Here is a 17,098-nt window from a genome sequence, read left to right as displayed (position 1 = left end):
GCTGTGTATAGTCAGTGTGTGTCTCTATGTGTACACTGGGTATGCATCTGTATACATGTCTGTGTGTATCCGTGTGTCTTTCTGTGTGTGTTTAGGCCTTGCGTGTGTCTGTGTGTATCTGTGTGTCTCTCTGTGTTTATATTTATGTGAGTGCATGTGTGCTCATTGTGTGTTTCTGTCATATGTCTGTTTGACAATGTGTTCGCATGTGCTGTGTCTATGTATATGTCTGTGTCTGTCTCTGTGTGTTTCTGTCTATAGATCTCAGTGTGTGTCCGTATGACTGCATGTGGTTCTGTGTCAGTTTGTGTCTCTGTATGTCTCTGTTTAATATGTATGTCTATATGTCTGTGTGTGAATGTGGATGTATATCTGTGTTTGTTTGTCTGTGTGATTGTGTCTATGTGTCTATGTACATAATCTGTATGTCTGTGTTTGTTGTTTACACGTGAATCTGGTTATATACCTCTATTGTGATTGCGTGCATGGTGTCTGTGTGGCTGTAAATTATATATATATCTGTGTATGTGGGCTCATGTGTCTCTGTCCGTGTATATAGCTGTTGGTTCCTCTGTGTGTGTGTCAGTATGTCAATGTTGTTTGTGTGTGTGTTTGTATATATGCAGTGTTGTTTGCATGGTTCTGTGTGTCTGTGTATACGCATATGTCTCTGTGTGTGCATGACTATTTTTATGCCTATTTGTTTCTGTGTATCTTTTTTTTTTGCTTTTTGGGTCAAAACCAGTGATGCTCAGGGGTTACTCCTGGTTTTGCACTCAGGAATTACTCCTGGCAGTGCTTGAGGGACCATATGGGATGCCGGGAATCGAGCCCGGGTCGGCCGCATGCAAAGCAAACGCCCTGCCCGCTGTGCCCTGTTTCTGTGTATCTGTGTGTATACTTGTGTGTATTTATACGTGTCTGAGGACGTATGTCTTTGGTGTGTCTGTGTATATCTGTCTGTGATTATATCTGTATGTCTACGTATATGTCTCTATGTGTCTGAGTTTCTGCTTGTGTATGTTGTGTGTGCATATATTTGTGTCTGTGTATATGTTTCTCTATGTGCACAACTGTGTGTGTCTGTGTATCAGTGAGTCATTGTGTGTATATGTCTGTGTCTCTGTGTGTCCACGTGTGTCTGTTTATATGTCCTTGTGTGACTGTGTATATGTGTATACATGTGTGTTTGCATGCATCTGTGTCTCTGTCTGTGTCTGTAATTTGCATGTCTTTGTGTCTGCATATGTCTGTCACTGTGTGCATCTATGTCTTTGCATGTCTCTGTGTGTGCATGTGTATATCTGTGTATATATCTATGCATCACTGTGTGAATGCACCTGTCTATATTGTCTGTGTGTATGCATGGGTGTATATCTGTGTGTGCCTATCTGTGAATATATGTGCATGTCTGTATCTTTGTGTATGTTATTTATATGTCTAGGTGTATGTATGTTTATCTGCCTATAGGTGGTTCTTTCTATGTGTATCTGTGCATGTGTGTTTGTCCATAAATTTCTGTGTCTGTGTGCATGTGTGTAGGTGTATGTGCATAGAAATGTGTCTTTATATATATCTATGTGTATCTCTGGATATGTTTTAGTATGCGTGAACTTGTGTGTCTGTGCTTGTTCGGGTATTCATCTCTGTGTATGTACATGTGTCTGTGTATATACGTCTACTTAACTGTTTGCATGTATATGTCTGTCGTCTGTGCTTGATGCATATATCTGTCTGTGTATGTCTGTATTTTTGTGTGTCTGTGTGACTGTATCAGTATATCAATGTATATATGTGTGTCTTTGTCTCTTATGTGTGAGCAAACTCCTGTTTCTGTGTTATGTCTGTTGTTTCTGTGTGTGCATGTGGTTGTGTGTCTATGTACACGTCTGTGTATGCATGTCTGTTTGTGTATATATCTGTGTGTCTGTGTATGTGGCTGTTCATGTCTGTGTATACACTGAATTTGTGTCTTTGTATTTCTGTGTGTATACCCCTGTTTGTCTGTGTCTCTACATCTGTGTCTTTACATATGTATTGTGTGTCTATGTACATGTCTCTCTGTGTCTGCCTATGGGTCTCTGTTATCTATACACCTGCATATATGTCTACATACACATGGGTGTGTGCACACTTGTCTATGTATCTCTGTGTCTCTGTGTTCACGTGTCTGTCACTGTCATTGTCATCCCGTTGCTCATCGATTTGTTCGAGTGGGCACCAGTAACATCTCTCGTTGTGAGACTTATTGTGACTACTTTTGGCATATCCAATACGCCACAGGTAGCTTGCCAGGCTCTGCCGTGCGGGCACAATTCTCTTGGTAGCTTGCCGGACTCTCCGCTATAGTCTGTGTCTCTCTGTATGTGTGAAAATGGGTACGTTTATGTCTATTTGTATTTAGTCTGTGTATAAAGGGTAATGTCTGCGTATACCTGTGTGTGTCTCTGAGTATATGTCTCTGTGTGTGCATGTGCACCTGTGTGTCTGTCTCAATGTGTTTCTACATAGATGTCTGTTGTGTCTGTCAATATGTGTATGTCTTTACATATGTCAGTGTATACATGTAGATATAAATTTCTATGTGTATCCGTCGATATATCTGTGTGTCCTGAATATGTGGGTGTTTCATGTGCAGGTATGTATCTGTGTGTTTCTCTGTGTTGTGCATGTGTATGTATGTATCTATAAATGTCTGTGTCTTTTTGTGAATCTGTGTGTCTGTATTTTTGTGTGTCTGTGTGACTGTATCAGTGTATCAATGTATATATGTGTGTCTTTGTGTCTTATGTGTGAGCAAACTCCTGTTTCTGTGTTTATGTCTGTTGTTTCTGTATGTGCATGTGGTTGTGTGTCTATGTACACATTTGTGTGCCTGTAATATGTTTTCTATATATATCTATGTATGTATCTGTGTGTGTCTATGTTTGTGTCTGTATATATATGTGTGTTTCTGTGTGTCTTTGTGCATATATTTCTCTGTATATATTGGTGTATCTGAGTGTTTATCTGTGTGCGTATATGTATGTGTGTGTATGTTTCTGCATGTGCATATGTGTATTTTATTCAATCTGTGTGTGCCTGGATATATCTATGTTTCTCTGTGTATTTATGTGTATATATCTCTGTGTGTGCCTGTTTTTGTATCTGTACATACGTGTATATGTCTGTGAATTTATGTATATGTTTACGTGTGCCTGTGTATATGTCTGTGTCTACATATATATCTATGTGCCTCTGTGTCTCTGGGTGTGCACATGTGTCTTTGTAGGTACGTATGTATGTCAGTGTTTGTGTGTGCATGGTTCTCTGTGAATGTATATATAATCTAAGTCTGTACATATGTAAATCTGCTATGTCTGTGTATCTATGTGTGTGCATGTATGTGTGTCTGTGTATGTTTCTGTGTATACATGTGTTTTTTATGTGTCTTTGTGCCTATCTGTGTGCATGTGTATCTGTGTGTATCTGTATATATCTGAATGTCTGTTTATAAGTTCGTGAGTGTATTTTTACCTGTGTATAAGTCTGAGTCTGCCTATATGTCTGTATCTGTCCTTACGTCTGTGGTGTCAGTTGTGCATGTGTGTCTGTTTATATGCGGAGTGTGTATCTGTGGGGCATGTGTGTCTGTGTATGTGTGTGTATGTTTCTCTGTGTGAGTTTGTATGTCTTGTGTGTGCATGGGTGTTGATCAATGTATATGTCTGGGTATAAGTCTGTGTGTGCATGCATGTCTATATAAATATATGTGCACATGTATGTATGTCTCTATGAATACAGGTGTATAGTTTCAGTGTGTATCTCTGTGAGCATGTGTATGTTCTCCTTGTAAATGTGTGCATGTATATGCATCTATGTGTGTCTCTGTATATGTCTATGTACCTGTGTGTATGTCTGCTTGTGTGCACTGTGTTGGTATACGTTTATATATATACCTCTGGTCTATGTATATGTCTGTGCATGTCTCTCTCTCTGTCTTAGTATATATTCCTGAGTGGTTCTCCATGTGCATGTGTGCGTATCTATTGTGTCTTATATATTTTGTATGTCTATCCTTGTCTGTGTGTGCATGTGTCTGTGTGTATAGATTTATCTGTGTGTGTCTGTTTCTCTAAGCATATTTGTGTATCTCTTCTTGTGTGGGCACTATCTGTATGTCTGTTTCTCTGTGTGTATATGTCTATGTGTGCCTCTTTATGTCTGCTTCTGAGTGTGCATATGTCTGTGTGTGCCCATGTATATGTTTTTGTGTGCATTTGTTTGTCTCTGTATATGTACGAGTTTCTTGGTTTGTAGATTTCTTCTGTCTGTGTGTATATATATATATATATATATATATCTATGTTTGTCTGTATATATGTCTGTGTTTATATACTTCTGTATTCAAATGTATGTGCATATGTGTGCCTGTGTATATGTTTATGTAAGTGTGCATGTGTATGTGTCTGTGTGTATACGTACATGTGTCTCTGTGTTCACATGTGTTTTTCTATATATACATCTGTGTGGTATAGGACTGTTGTGTATATGTATACATGTATTTTTGTGTATCTGCATATATGTGGGTATGTGTCTGTTTGTATGTATATATTTTTGTGTATCTCTGTCTTCGTATATGTCTATTTCTGTGCCTCTGTGTTCGCATGTGGGCATGTCCATATTTGACTATGCCGTTGTCTGTGCCTCTTGGTGTGCATTTGTGTCTCTGTATCAGTCTATATGTGTATGAGATGTGTGTATATGTGTATATACACAGATGTCTGTGTATCTCTACGCTATCTGTGTGTATACATGTATCTGTGCATATAATTGTCTCTCTGCGTGAATGTGCATGTGCTTCTATGTCCATATATCTATCTCTGTGTATACATATCTGTGTGAGCCTGAGTCTAATTTATATCTCTTTGTTTCTTGCTCTGTGTGTATGTTTCATTGATTGCATTTTTTGTGTGTCTGGGTATATGCCTATGTGTGCTCATGTGTGTTTGTATGTGAGTCTCTGTGTGTGTCTGTGCATATATCTGTGATTATCTCTGTGTATGTAGTCTGTATCCTTCTGTACATGTTTGTGTCTGTGAATGTTTCTGTGTATCTGTGTCTGCATGTGTCTTTGTATATATTTGTGTATTTGTGTGTGTCTGTATACATGGCTGTATATATGTAATTCTGTGTGTGCATGTGTGTGTCTGTCTACATGTTTTTGTCTATGTATATGTCTGCGTGCATGTCTGTGTGTGCAAGTCTGTGTGTCCAATCATATGTTGTTTTGTGTCTGATGTTTCTGTGTCTATGTACATATGTGTGTCTTTGTATATCTGTGTATATGTTGTGTGTGCCTGTGTGCATGTGTGTATGTATATGTTGGGTGCATGTGTTGAGTTATTGTGTGTCTGTGTTTCTCTCCATATATGTCTATGTATATGTCTGTGTGTCTGCATATATCTGTGTCTCTGTGCAAGTTTCTGTGTATGTCTGTGTCTCTGTGTATGTATGTCTATGTGTGTACATATGTATATACATATAAAATATATATACGTCTCTGTGTCTATGTGTGTACCTGTTTTTATGTCATTATGTGTCTGCATGTATATCTATGTGTATGTCTGTTTATGTATATATCTGTGTCTGAGTGTATGTCACAAACAAACATGTGTTTGTGTGCACGTGTGTGTCTGTGATGATGTCTGTGTTTATTTGCATATGTAGGTGTGCATGTGTCTCATATACATCTGTGTAAATGTCTCTGTGTCTCTCTGTGCATGTTCCTGTGTGGTCTATGTCTGCATATATCTATGTTCTTTTTGTTTGCATATGTCTGTGTGTCTGTATGCATGTGTGTGAGTATGCATGTCTGTGAGTCTATATATATGTCTACATGTGTCTCTGATTCTTTTTGCATGTCTCTAAATGTCTCTGTGTGGCTATGTATATGTATATGTCCATACATCTGTGTGTGCGCATCTGAGTGTCTCTGTACATGTCTGTGTGTTTCTCTGTATGTGTCTCAGTGTGGAAGCACTTACCTGCATCTCTGTAAGTGCATGTATATGTGTGAGTCTTTGTATATGTATACGTCTGTATGTGTCTGCTTATGAATATGTCCATATTGTCTGTGTATATTGTACATAGGTCTGTCTGTGTGCTTTAGTATGTCTCTGTATCTGTGTGTGCATGTGTGTCTCTGCATATTGTAGTGTATGTCTATATAACAATGAGTATGCGTGTCTAAGTGTCTGTGTCTGTATCTCCGTGTCTGTGTATGGCTGTGTATGGCTGTGTATGAATGTGTCTCTGTTGTTAGTTCATGTGTGTCTGTGCATATGTCTGTGTGTCTGTGCATGTCAATGTCATGTGGGCAAGTATGTGTCTGTATATGTTGTGTATCTGTATCTGTGTGTTAGAGTGTCTTTATATATGTCTGTGTGAACATGTATGTCTCTGTGTAAATGTCTGTGTGCCTGGGTATATGAATATGTGTGCATGTGTTTTTGTGTGTCTATGCTATGCACATGTCTCTGTGCATCTGTGTTTCTATGCATATATCTATGTGTGTTTCTAGTTCTCTGTGTATATGTCTTTGTGTCTGTATGTGCATGTATGCATCTGTGTATATGACTATGTCTCTCTGTGTTTCACTGGGTATGTCTGCATATGTCTGTGTGTGTATCTCTGTCTTTGTGTGTATGTCTGTGTTCATGTGTATCATTGTATATGTGTGTCTGTGTATCGGTATTTCTATGTCTTTATATCAGTTTTTTTGTGTCTGTGAGATTGTGTGTGTGTCTATGCATATATCTATGTGACTCTGTGTATATGTCTATATGTCTCTGTGCAGTTGACTGTGCACATGTATGTTCCTGTGTATATGTGTATTGTGTGTGCATGTTTATGTAACTGAGTATGTAAATGTCTGTGTGCATATGTTGTATTGTCTGATTGTGTCTGTATGTCAATGTGTATGTCTATGTCTCTGAGTGTGCATGTGTCTCTATATATCTGTTGTCAGTCTATTCAAGTGGGTGTGTGTATGCTGTTTGTGTATGCAGGTGTGTTTGTGTCTATGTTGTTATGTGTCTGTATATGTCTGTGTCTGTATGTATACATGGATGTGTGCCAGTGTATGTTTTCGTGTCTGTTTATATTGCTCATATATACAAATATCTGTATATTTGTGTGTCTGTGTGTCATATGCCCATATCTTTGCATATATACGTTTTAGTCTGTGGATGCATATGTCCGTGTATTGGGTGTGTATATGTCTTTGTGTATGTCTATGTGTCTGTGTTTATGTCTGTGTATATGTCTTTGTGACTGTGTTGTGTGTTCACGAACTTATCTGTATGTCTCTGTGTGGGCATTTGTATGTGTGTCTATACACGTCTGCTGTCTGTATGTGCATGCCTTTAATTGTACAGGTCTGTGTGTCTCTGTGTGCACATATATTTGGTATATGTCTGTGTACGTCTGTCTATGTGAGTTTTCTGAGTGTATGCACGTTTTTCTCTGTGTGTATATTTGTGTGCTGTTGTGTGTGCATGCTTGTGTCTGTATACGAATATGTGTCTGTGTGTATAGCTGTGTCTGAGTGTGCATATGTATGTTCTTCTCTGTGTGTGTCTGGGTGGTGTGATTGTATGTCTGTGTGTACATACTGTCTGTGAGTGTATGTGTATTTCTGGAGTGTATCCATATATGTCTGCGTTTATGTCTGTGAGTCTGCATGTCTGTGTTGCACATAGGTGTAATTGTATGTCTATTTATGTGAGTTTATGTCTCTGGGTGTATACAATATGTCTGTTCATTGTGTTTGTGTACGTCTGTATGTGCATATGTCTCTGTTTATGAATCTGAGTATTGCATATGTTGATATATACCTCTGTCTCCATACTATGCCCATTGTTCGTTTTAGTCTGTCCCTGCGTGTATCTTGTGTATTAAGTGTGTGTGCATGTGAATCTGTATATAAGTTCATTCTATGATTGTGTGCATGTGGGTGTGTGTCTCTTTATGTATTTGTGTGAGTCTATGGGTTTACAGGTGGCTATATGTTCATCTGTCTGTGCATATATGCCTAGGTATATATCTGTGTCTCTGTATATATGCCTTTCTTTCTGTGTTAGTGTAGCACATGTGTGTATATCTATATGTGTCTTTGTGTGCAAATGAGTGTAGCTGTGTATAAACCGTGCTATGCCTAGGTGTGTGCATTAGAAAGTTCTTGTATATGTTTGTATGTGTCTGTATGTCTGTGTGTGCCCATGGGTGTGTCTATTTATGTATCCGTGTATATTTCTGTGTATACTGTATGCATTTCTGGGTGTGTATCTGTATGTCTGGTGTTTGTGTGTGTATCTGTGTATATATCTGTATGTGCATATCTGTGTAGTTATGTATATGCCTGTGTATTCAAGTGTCTATGCCAACAGTTGTCTATGCCTATACCTATTTGTCTCTGTGGGTCTGGGTATATATCTCTGCATCTTTGTGTTTCTGTGTGTGTCTCTGTGTGTCAGTCTGTGTGCTTTACTTCTATCTCTGCGTGTCTGTGTATATGTCTGTGTCTGTGTCATTGTGTCTATGTATATATGTTTCTGTGTGTCCATGTACATGTCTGTGTGTGCATATGTGAGTGTTTTCATATGTCTGTGCTATGACTGTGTGTATTTGTGAATATGTGTCTGTGTATATATGTCTGTGTGAGTCTAAATGTATATGTCTATGTGTATGTGTCTGCGTATATGTCTCTCTGAGTTTGTGTATATCACTGCGTCTGCGTTCACACGTGTGGAGTATATGTCAGTGTGTTCCTGATTCTGTGTGTATATCTGTTCTGTGTGTGCACATATGTGTATCTGTGTATATATATGTGTGTGTGTGTGTATGTCATTGTGTCTGTGCTTGCATTTTTGGTGTGTCTATGTTTATATCTGTGTTGTTAAGTCTGTGTGTGCACATGTATATATATCTCTATACATATGAGTGTGCCTATGTGTGCATCTGTATTTCTTTGGCTCCACAAGTTTTACATCTATGTCTGTGTGTATATATATATGTTCTCTGTGTGTGCGTATGTCTGTGTGTGTGCACGTGTATATGTGTGTGCATCTGTACGCCAGTATCTGAGTGTGTATCTGTGTATATGTCTGTAGGTTTCATGTGCCTGTTTTATGTGTCCATGTCTGTGTGTCTGTATATGTCTATATATTCTGTGTGTCTGTGTATATGCTTGTGTCTCTCTGAGCATATATATGTCTGTGCAAATTGGTGTGCGTATGCCTATGTGTATCTGTGTGCATGAATGTGTGTGCACATGTCTATATCTATGTGTGTCTGCATGTGGGTGTGGTTGTGTGTATATGACTGTCTGCACATTTGTGGGTTTGTGTATATATCTGTGTCTCTGCTTATGACTGTGTTTATATATGTGTTGTCTCTGTCTCTGTATATGTGCACACATGTCTGAACATTTCTGTGTCTGTGTATATGTCTCTGTTGCATGTCTATGAATTTGTGTCTGTGTATATGTTTGTGTGAGTCTGTACGTGTTTATGTGTCTGAGTGTGGATATGTTTCTCTGTACATCTCTGTATGTGTATCTTTGTGTCCACTGGATGTCTGTGTATATTTGTGTGCCTTGTGTGTCTGTGTATATGTTTGTATATGTGTCTGCATGTCTGTGTGTATACATGTGTATCTCTGGGTGTCTGTTTTGCTGTGTATATGTGTATTTGTATGTCTTTACATGCACATACGTGTGTGTATATAGTTGTGTATGTCTGTGTTTGTTCCTGTATATATCTGTGTGAGCATGCATCTGCATGTCTCTTTACATTTCTGTGTATACTATTCTGTGTGTCCCTCTGTGTGTGTATACCTGTGTTTCTCTGTGTCTGTATTTGTCTGGGGATATATCTATAGTGTATCTGAGTCTGAGTGTGCATGTATACTGTCTGTACATGTGGTATGTGTGTCTGTATATGTCTTGTGTTTGTGTGTCCACTAAGTGTGTATCTAGGTATATATCTGTGTCTTTGTGTGCACATGTATGTGGTGTCTGTATATACGTCTCTGTTATGTGCATGTTTATGTCTATGTGTATGTCACTGTGTCTGTGTGTCTATGGATGCGTGAATGTGTATGTCTATGTATATGTCTGTGTGAATATCTGTGTGCATATGCATGTCTGTCTGTGTACTTGTCTGTGTTTGTGTATGTTGGTGTATGTTTATCTCTGTGCATCTGTATCTAGATGCCTATGTGTTTTTGCATATGTATTTATTTATACGATCATGTGTATCTAGGTATACATATGTATCTCTCTGTGTCTGTGTATATATCTGTGTCTTTTTGTGAGCATGTGTGTGGTGTCTGTGTATGTGGCTGTGTGTCTGTGTATGTCTGTGCATCTTTTGCATGAGTGTCTGTATATATGTCTCTCCGTGTCTATTTTTTATATGTCTGTGTGTGTCCATGTATTTGTGCATATATTTGCATATCTCTATGTGTGAATACGGGTGTGTGTCTATGTAGTTGTCAGTATTTGTGTCTATGTCTGTATGTGTATACGTTAGTATGTTCATGTTTGTGTATATAAGTGTCTATGTCTATGTCCGTGTATGTCTGTGCATGTGTCTCTCTGTATCATTGTATGACTCTAAGTATATGTCTGTTTGCAAGTGTGATTTGTTTGCGTGCTTTGGTATTGGAGTATGCATATGTGTTTCTGTGTATGTCTGTGTGTATCTGGGTGCATGTGTATATCTCTGTGCCTAAATATTTTTATGTATCTTTGTGTCTGTGTTTGTGTGTCTATGTGTATATTTATGTGTCTGTGCCTACTGCATTCTGTGTGTGCACATTTGTGGCTGATTGTGTATTGTGTCTCTGTGTGCATGTGGGTATGTGTTTATGTAAATGTCTGTGTGAATCGATGTGTGTTTCTGTGCATGCATATATTTGTGACTATATAGGTCTTTGTGTGTACCTCTGTGTGCGTGTCTGTGCATATTATGTCTGTGTGGCTTGTGTATTTATGTCTGTGTGTGTCTACAAGTTTATCTCTGTTTATGTGCATCAATTTACATGTGTGTTCGTGGCTGTATATCCGTGTATGCATGTTTGTCTGTGTTTGCATGTGTTTGCATATATCTGTGCACATGTTTGTGTCTATATATATGTATGTATCCTATGTACACTGGGTGTTTGACTCTCTGTATGTATGTATCTGTACCTGTGTTCACGTCATTGTGTGTATATGTTTGTGTCTGTGTGTTTCCATGTGTGTGGGTCAGTGTATATGTTTGTGTTTTTTATATATGCATGTGGGTGCATGTGTGTGTGCATTGTATTCATGTGTTTGAGCATGTCTATGTGTCTTTATGTCTGTGGGATATATGTGGGTATGTGCATGTGTCTGTATATGTACATGTACGTTTTTGTGTTTCTGTTTTTGTGTCTCTCTGTGTTTCTGTGTGTGTTTATTTGCTTGTGCACATGTTTGTATGTATGTGTTTGTGCATTCTTGGGTATACGCAAATGTGGATATGTATACATATGTGTGTTGTTCATGTGTGATTATGTGAATCTGTGTTTGAGTATATGTCTCTGTGTGCATGTATTTGTCTATGCATGTAATCTGTCTTGTGTCTATGCATACATGCCTATGTGTGCCTGTTATGTATCTATGTATATGTTTTTTGTGTATGATAATGTTGGATATCTGTATAAATAGTGCAAGTGTGTGTGTCTGTGTGTGCACGCATGTGTCTGTGTATATCTATGTGTGTCTGTATATGTCTGTGTTTTTGAGTGTGAATGTGACCACATATATGTATGTGTGGGTCTGGATGTGTATGTATGTCTGTGTCTATTTGTGCATGGGTCTGTCTTTCTGTACATATGTGTGTACCTGTGCATCTGTGTATCTTTGTGTATATATATATGCATATCACTTTATGTGCATGTGTTTCTATGTGTGTATTTGATTGTGTGTATGTCTGTGTGTACATGTATATGTCTGTGTGAGGATGTAGGTGTGTGTTTATGTATATGTGCTGCTCTCTGTATGCATTGTCTATGAATATGTCTGTGTTTGTAAATATATTGTGTCTGTGTTAGTGTGCATGTCTGTGTGTGCATGTGTCTGGATATGCCTGTTTGTGCACATATCTGTTTCTATATTTCTTTGTACATATTATGTTAGTGTATGTCTATGTGTGCATGTGTCTACATGTATACGTGTTGTCTGTATGTGCATGTGTATCGGTATATATGTATCTATGTCTGTGTATGAGTTAGTGTAAGTATAATTTAGCATGTGTATCTGCATGTCTGTGTCTATGTGTATCTACGTATCTGTGTCTGTGCGCATAAGTTTGTATATATGTACATGTTATAGCTGTATGTGCATGTGTGCATATGTCTATGTGAGTCTGTGTATGTTCATGTTCCTGTTTATATATCTTTGTGTATGCATGTGTGTCTATGAATATATCTGTGTTTTTGTCTAGATATATATCTTTGTCTGTCTATATGTGCTTGTGTGTAAGTATATGTATGTCTGTGTCTATGTCTATGTGTATATGTGTGCCTGTACGTACATGTTAAGTGTGTCTGTATATATATGTGTGTCTGTGTATATATTTTCATATGTCTGTGTATATCTCTGTGTGTCTGAGTCTATTTGTGTACAAGTCTGTTGTCTGTGTGTGCGTGTGTATCTGTATATGTCCATTTGTGTGTGTAATTGTATGTATGTGTACATGTCTGTTTGGGTCTCGATGTGCATGTGTGTCTGTGTATAAATGTATATATCCTTGTGTTTCTATGTGTGACCATTTATATCTGTGTGTCTATGTCTATGTTTATGTGTCCATGTCTATGGATGTCTGTGTCTCAGTGTGTCTGTGTATATGTCTGTGTGTCTATTATTGTGTTTACGTGTCTATATGTTAATATCTGTGTGTCTTTCTATATGTCTGTGTGCATGTGAGTGTCTGTCTATAGTTGCTTGTGTGTGCATGTCAGTGTGGATTTGTGTCTATTTTTGTATTTTGTCTGTCATTTGCATGTGCAAGCTTGTTTGTGTTTCCGTATGAGTCCATGTGTCTCTGTATGCACGTCAGAGTGAATCTGTGTATGTGTGTGTCTTTGTGTATGTAGTTTATGCTGGTGTATATTGTATATGAGTGTGTATGTGTGTGCATGTGAGTGTGTCTGTGTGAGCATGTGGGTACCTGTGAGCTCACATGTGTGTCTGTGTACACAGGTGTCTCTGTATATCTACATATGTCTGTGTGTGCATGTGAGTGTATGTCTGTATATCTATTTTGTGTGCATGTTTATGATCTGGGTATATGTGTCCTTGTATGTGTGTGTTGGGATATTCATCTGTGTATCTGTGCATGCCTCTGTATAAGTGTGTGCACCAGTGTATTTAACTGTCGGTGTGTCTGTATTCATTTTCTGTATCCGTGTTTGTGTATGTCTACGTGTGCACTTGTGTGTGAGTCTATGTATGTGTGTGTTTTGTCTGTGTGCATGTGGGTATGTGTTTATGTCTGAGTCTCTGTATGTCTGTGTCTGTGTGTGCATATGTTTGTGTTTGTGTATATTTATATTTGTGTGTCAGCATATAATTCTGTATCTGTATGTCTGATATATGTCTATGTATATACCAGTGTGTGTACATTCTGTGTGTTTCTTTAGATATGACTATAAATGTACCTGCAGATGTGTTATATATATGTCTGTGTATATATGTCTCTATGTGTGTAGTGTCTCTGTGTGTGCATGTGTATCTCTGTGTACATTTTATGCTGGTATGTGTCTGTGTGTATCTGTGTATATATATGTGTGTATGTTTCTGTGTGCCTGTGTTGCTGTATCTGTATGTCTGTGTGACTGTATGTCTGTACATTCTGTGTATGTCTGGATACGTTTATGTCTGTGTGTACAATAATGTCTGTGTGTATCTGTGCACACGTCTGTATGTATATGTCTAAGTGTGTTTGTATGAATGTGTGTGTGCATGTGAATATGTGTTGTGTGCATGTGTTTGTGTGTCTGCATGTCTGTATATACATCTGTCTCTATGTGTACATCTGTGTGCACATCTGTGTGTGCATGTGTCTGTGTATATGTCTGTGTGTGCATTTGTCTGTTTACACATTTAAGTGTATAACTGCTGTCTGTGTGTTTGTGTGTCTGTGTGAATCTGTATGTCTTGTGTGTGCACATGTATCTGTCAGTATATATGTCTATGTGTCACGTACATGTACATAGGTGTGTTTCTGTGTCTATATCTGTTGTGCGCAAGTGTGTGTGATATGTCTGCGTGTGTCTTCATGTCTGTGCATATGTGCCACATGTCTGTCTGTCTCCATGTGTGCATATGTGTGTTGTCTGTGTGCTTGTGCATGTATCTGTGTGTTGCCTATGCATGTATATGTGTATCTGTGTCTTTGGTTTGTGTATGCCTAATTGTGTATGTATGTGTCTGAATCAATACATATATCTGTGTGTCTGTTTGTGTATATTACTATTTATTTGCGCTTATGTGTGCAATATGTGTATGTCTGTGTCTCTCTGTGTAATATGTGTGTTTGTGTGTGCCATTGTATATGTGGTGGGTGTGGTCAGTGTGCTCCAATCAGAGCTGCAAATGGACGGAGGGTGCGGACACTGTACCCCAGCTTACCAGCAGCACATACACGGTGCCAGGGCTGGGTCCCACCACACATGTGAGTTCTAGGGCCGCTGTGGGCTCCTCTGGACGATGACAGCACGACCTTCTTCACTGCTGCTCAGGAAACGCCGGCACCTGCATGCAGAGGGCAAGGCCCGAAGGGCTGTATCCCTTCCACCCCGTGTGGGCCAAAGACAGCAATGGCCCTCGCGGGACACAGACGCACACAAGGGTCGACCCAGTGACCTGGCCTTGCGCCTTGGCACCTGCCGTGGTCCCCTGAGCCCTGCCAGGGGTGATCTATGAGCCCAGAGCCCAAAGTAAACATGTGTGACGCCAAGTGTGACCCAGAACCATCACCCATCCCCCCAAAAAGAAAACACAATCATCTCTTGAGAAAAAAAGAGATGTTTCTACCTACCTCCTGAGTCAAGGCAGGAGAAGAAAGATTCCTTCAGGGGACCCAACGGACCAGGGCTGCCATGACAGGGAAACGGCTGCCTCTTCTCTAAACACTCCGGCACGAATGAGCCTGCAGTCGGGGGAGATGCACAGAGACTCTGGCGCACAGACCCCACTGCGAGGAAGGGACACTCAGCACACAACTTACAGAGCAGCTCAGAAGACACAGTCAAGAGTACAGATTGGACTAGGGCCGAGCCGCAGGACAGTGGGGAAGGTGTCTGTCTGCCCTACATGAGATCGACCCAGGTTCCAAACCCCCTTCTTACCAGGAGTGTCTTCGGAGCAGAGCCAGCAGTGAGTCCTGAGCACCACCATGGGAACAAAAAAACCTGAAATAATAATATTAAAATGTGCAGATTATTCTTTAAAATCAATGTGCAAGACACGTGAGTGGAAAATGGAGCCAAGATTGAGACGAGAGATGCCAACAAGGAGCGAGGAGAGACTGCAGGACCCGGGAGCGCACGTTGCTGTCAGCAGGGCAGACTGCAGCGGATTCCGGCCACGCTCCGGAACCCCAGGGGCAGGACAGACTGCGGGCCTGCCCGTGAAGCAGAGGGGAACCAGAAACCCGAGACCGGGTGGCAGGGGAGTATAGACTCATACACATGGACACACACACACATACATACAGCCTCAAGGCTGCAAGGGTCCAAAATTCGTTGTGCCACCAGCAGATGCGGACACAGAAGAGACCACCCGGACAGAGAGAGTTGGAAATGGTCACTCTGGGGGAACCGAGTGCTGACAGGAGGGAAGGGGACATGCCGACCGGGAAAAGAGCTGGAAATAAGTACGTGTGGTTGAGTCTGTGTTTGGGGGGTTCTCTGCGTCTGGTGTGGTTTGCTTAGGGGGCCACACCCGGCAGTGCTCGGGACTCAGTCCTGGCCGACACGGGGAGCATACAGCGTGCCAGGGAGGAAACCCAGGACAGCTGCACGCATGTCTGCAAAGTCTCCCAAAGGCCTGCAGCTCCCCAGGAGTGAGCTCTGTGTGTACCCAGAGGTCACAATCCCAAGGACCAGGTCTCACAAGGAGACAGGCCCAAGGCCCTCGCAGAGGCTCCCGTGCCAGTCCTCCTTTGAACAGAAGGGCCAGCTCTGTTTCCTACAGGGCAGGGCGGGCTGCTGGGCAGGGCGGCCCCTTTCCTGGGAGCAGGGCGCCCCCTGGCGGCACCGCACGCACCACCCAGGTATACAGCGGGGGACACGCCCGGGGAGGGGGCCACTGTTCAGGCACACAAGCTCTGCCCAGGCAGGAAGCCGGGGGCCTGGAGGGGGACAGGGCTGCAGGGCACAGCCAGGCGCTGACCAGCCCCAGCCCGTCCGGCCAGCGCGGTAGGCTCTGGGGGGAGCCCGCAGAATGCGCAGAGCTCCCCACACTGCAACCCAATGCCCGCTTATACCCTCGTGCAAAAGAATGAACTACATATACGTGTGCATGGGTGTACACATGTATGTATGTACATGTGTATGTATATATACACACAAACATATATCACAAATGTGTATGCATATATACATATACAATGTGTGTACACATGTGGACATGTGTGTATGTATGTGTGTGTGCATAATCCTTAAATTTTTGGCTCTGAGTGTCTATTACATCATGATTTTCTAAAACGATGCTTATTTGAAAAAATTTTGTTACAGAGTTACAAGAGAGAACTGAGTTATCTATATTTCCCAAAGAGTGCCTTCAACACGAAGCCTAGAAAAAGTGATTATGGATTATGTTCTATTCATGGTATCTCTGTTTTGCAAATTAAATTTGTGATGGCACTTTAGCTCAGAGATATGAATATTTTAATAATGCCAGATGCAAAAATTGCAAGGAGAATGAATTAGGATTCAAAAATGTTTTCAGTTCCAAGGAACTGGATTTCACGTAGATCTCTTTTCCCTCCACAGAGAGAAGAGATACTCTAATTTACTGTAATTT

Source organism: Sorex araneus, chromosome X (assembly GCF_027595985.1).
Source record: "Sorex araneus isolate mSorAra2 chromosome X, mSorAra2.pri, whole genome shotgun sequence".
Taxonomy (NCBI): domain Eukaryota; kingdom Metazoa; phylum Chordata; class Mammalia; order Eulipotyphla; family Soricidae; genus Sorex; species Sorex araneus.
The sequence above is the reverse complement of the archived record's forward strand: the minus strand, read 5'-3'. Positions refer to the sequence as shown.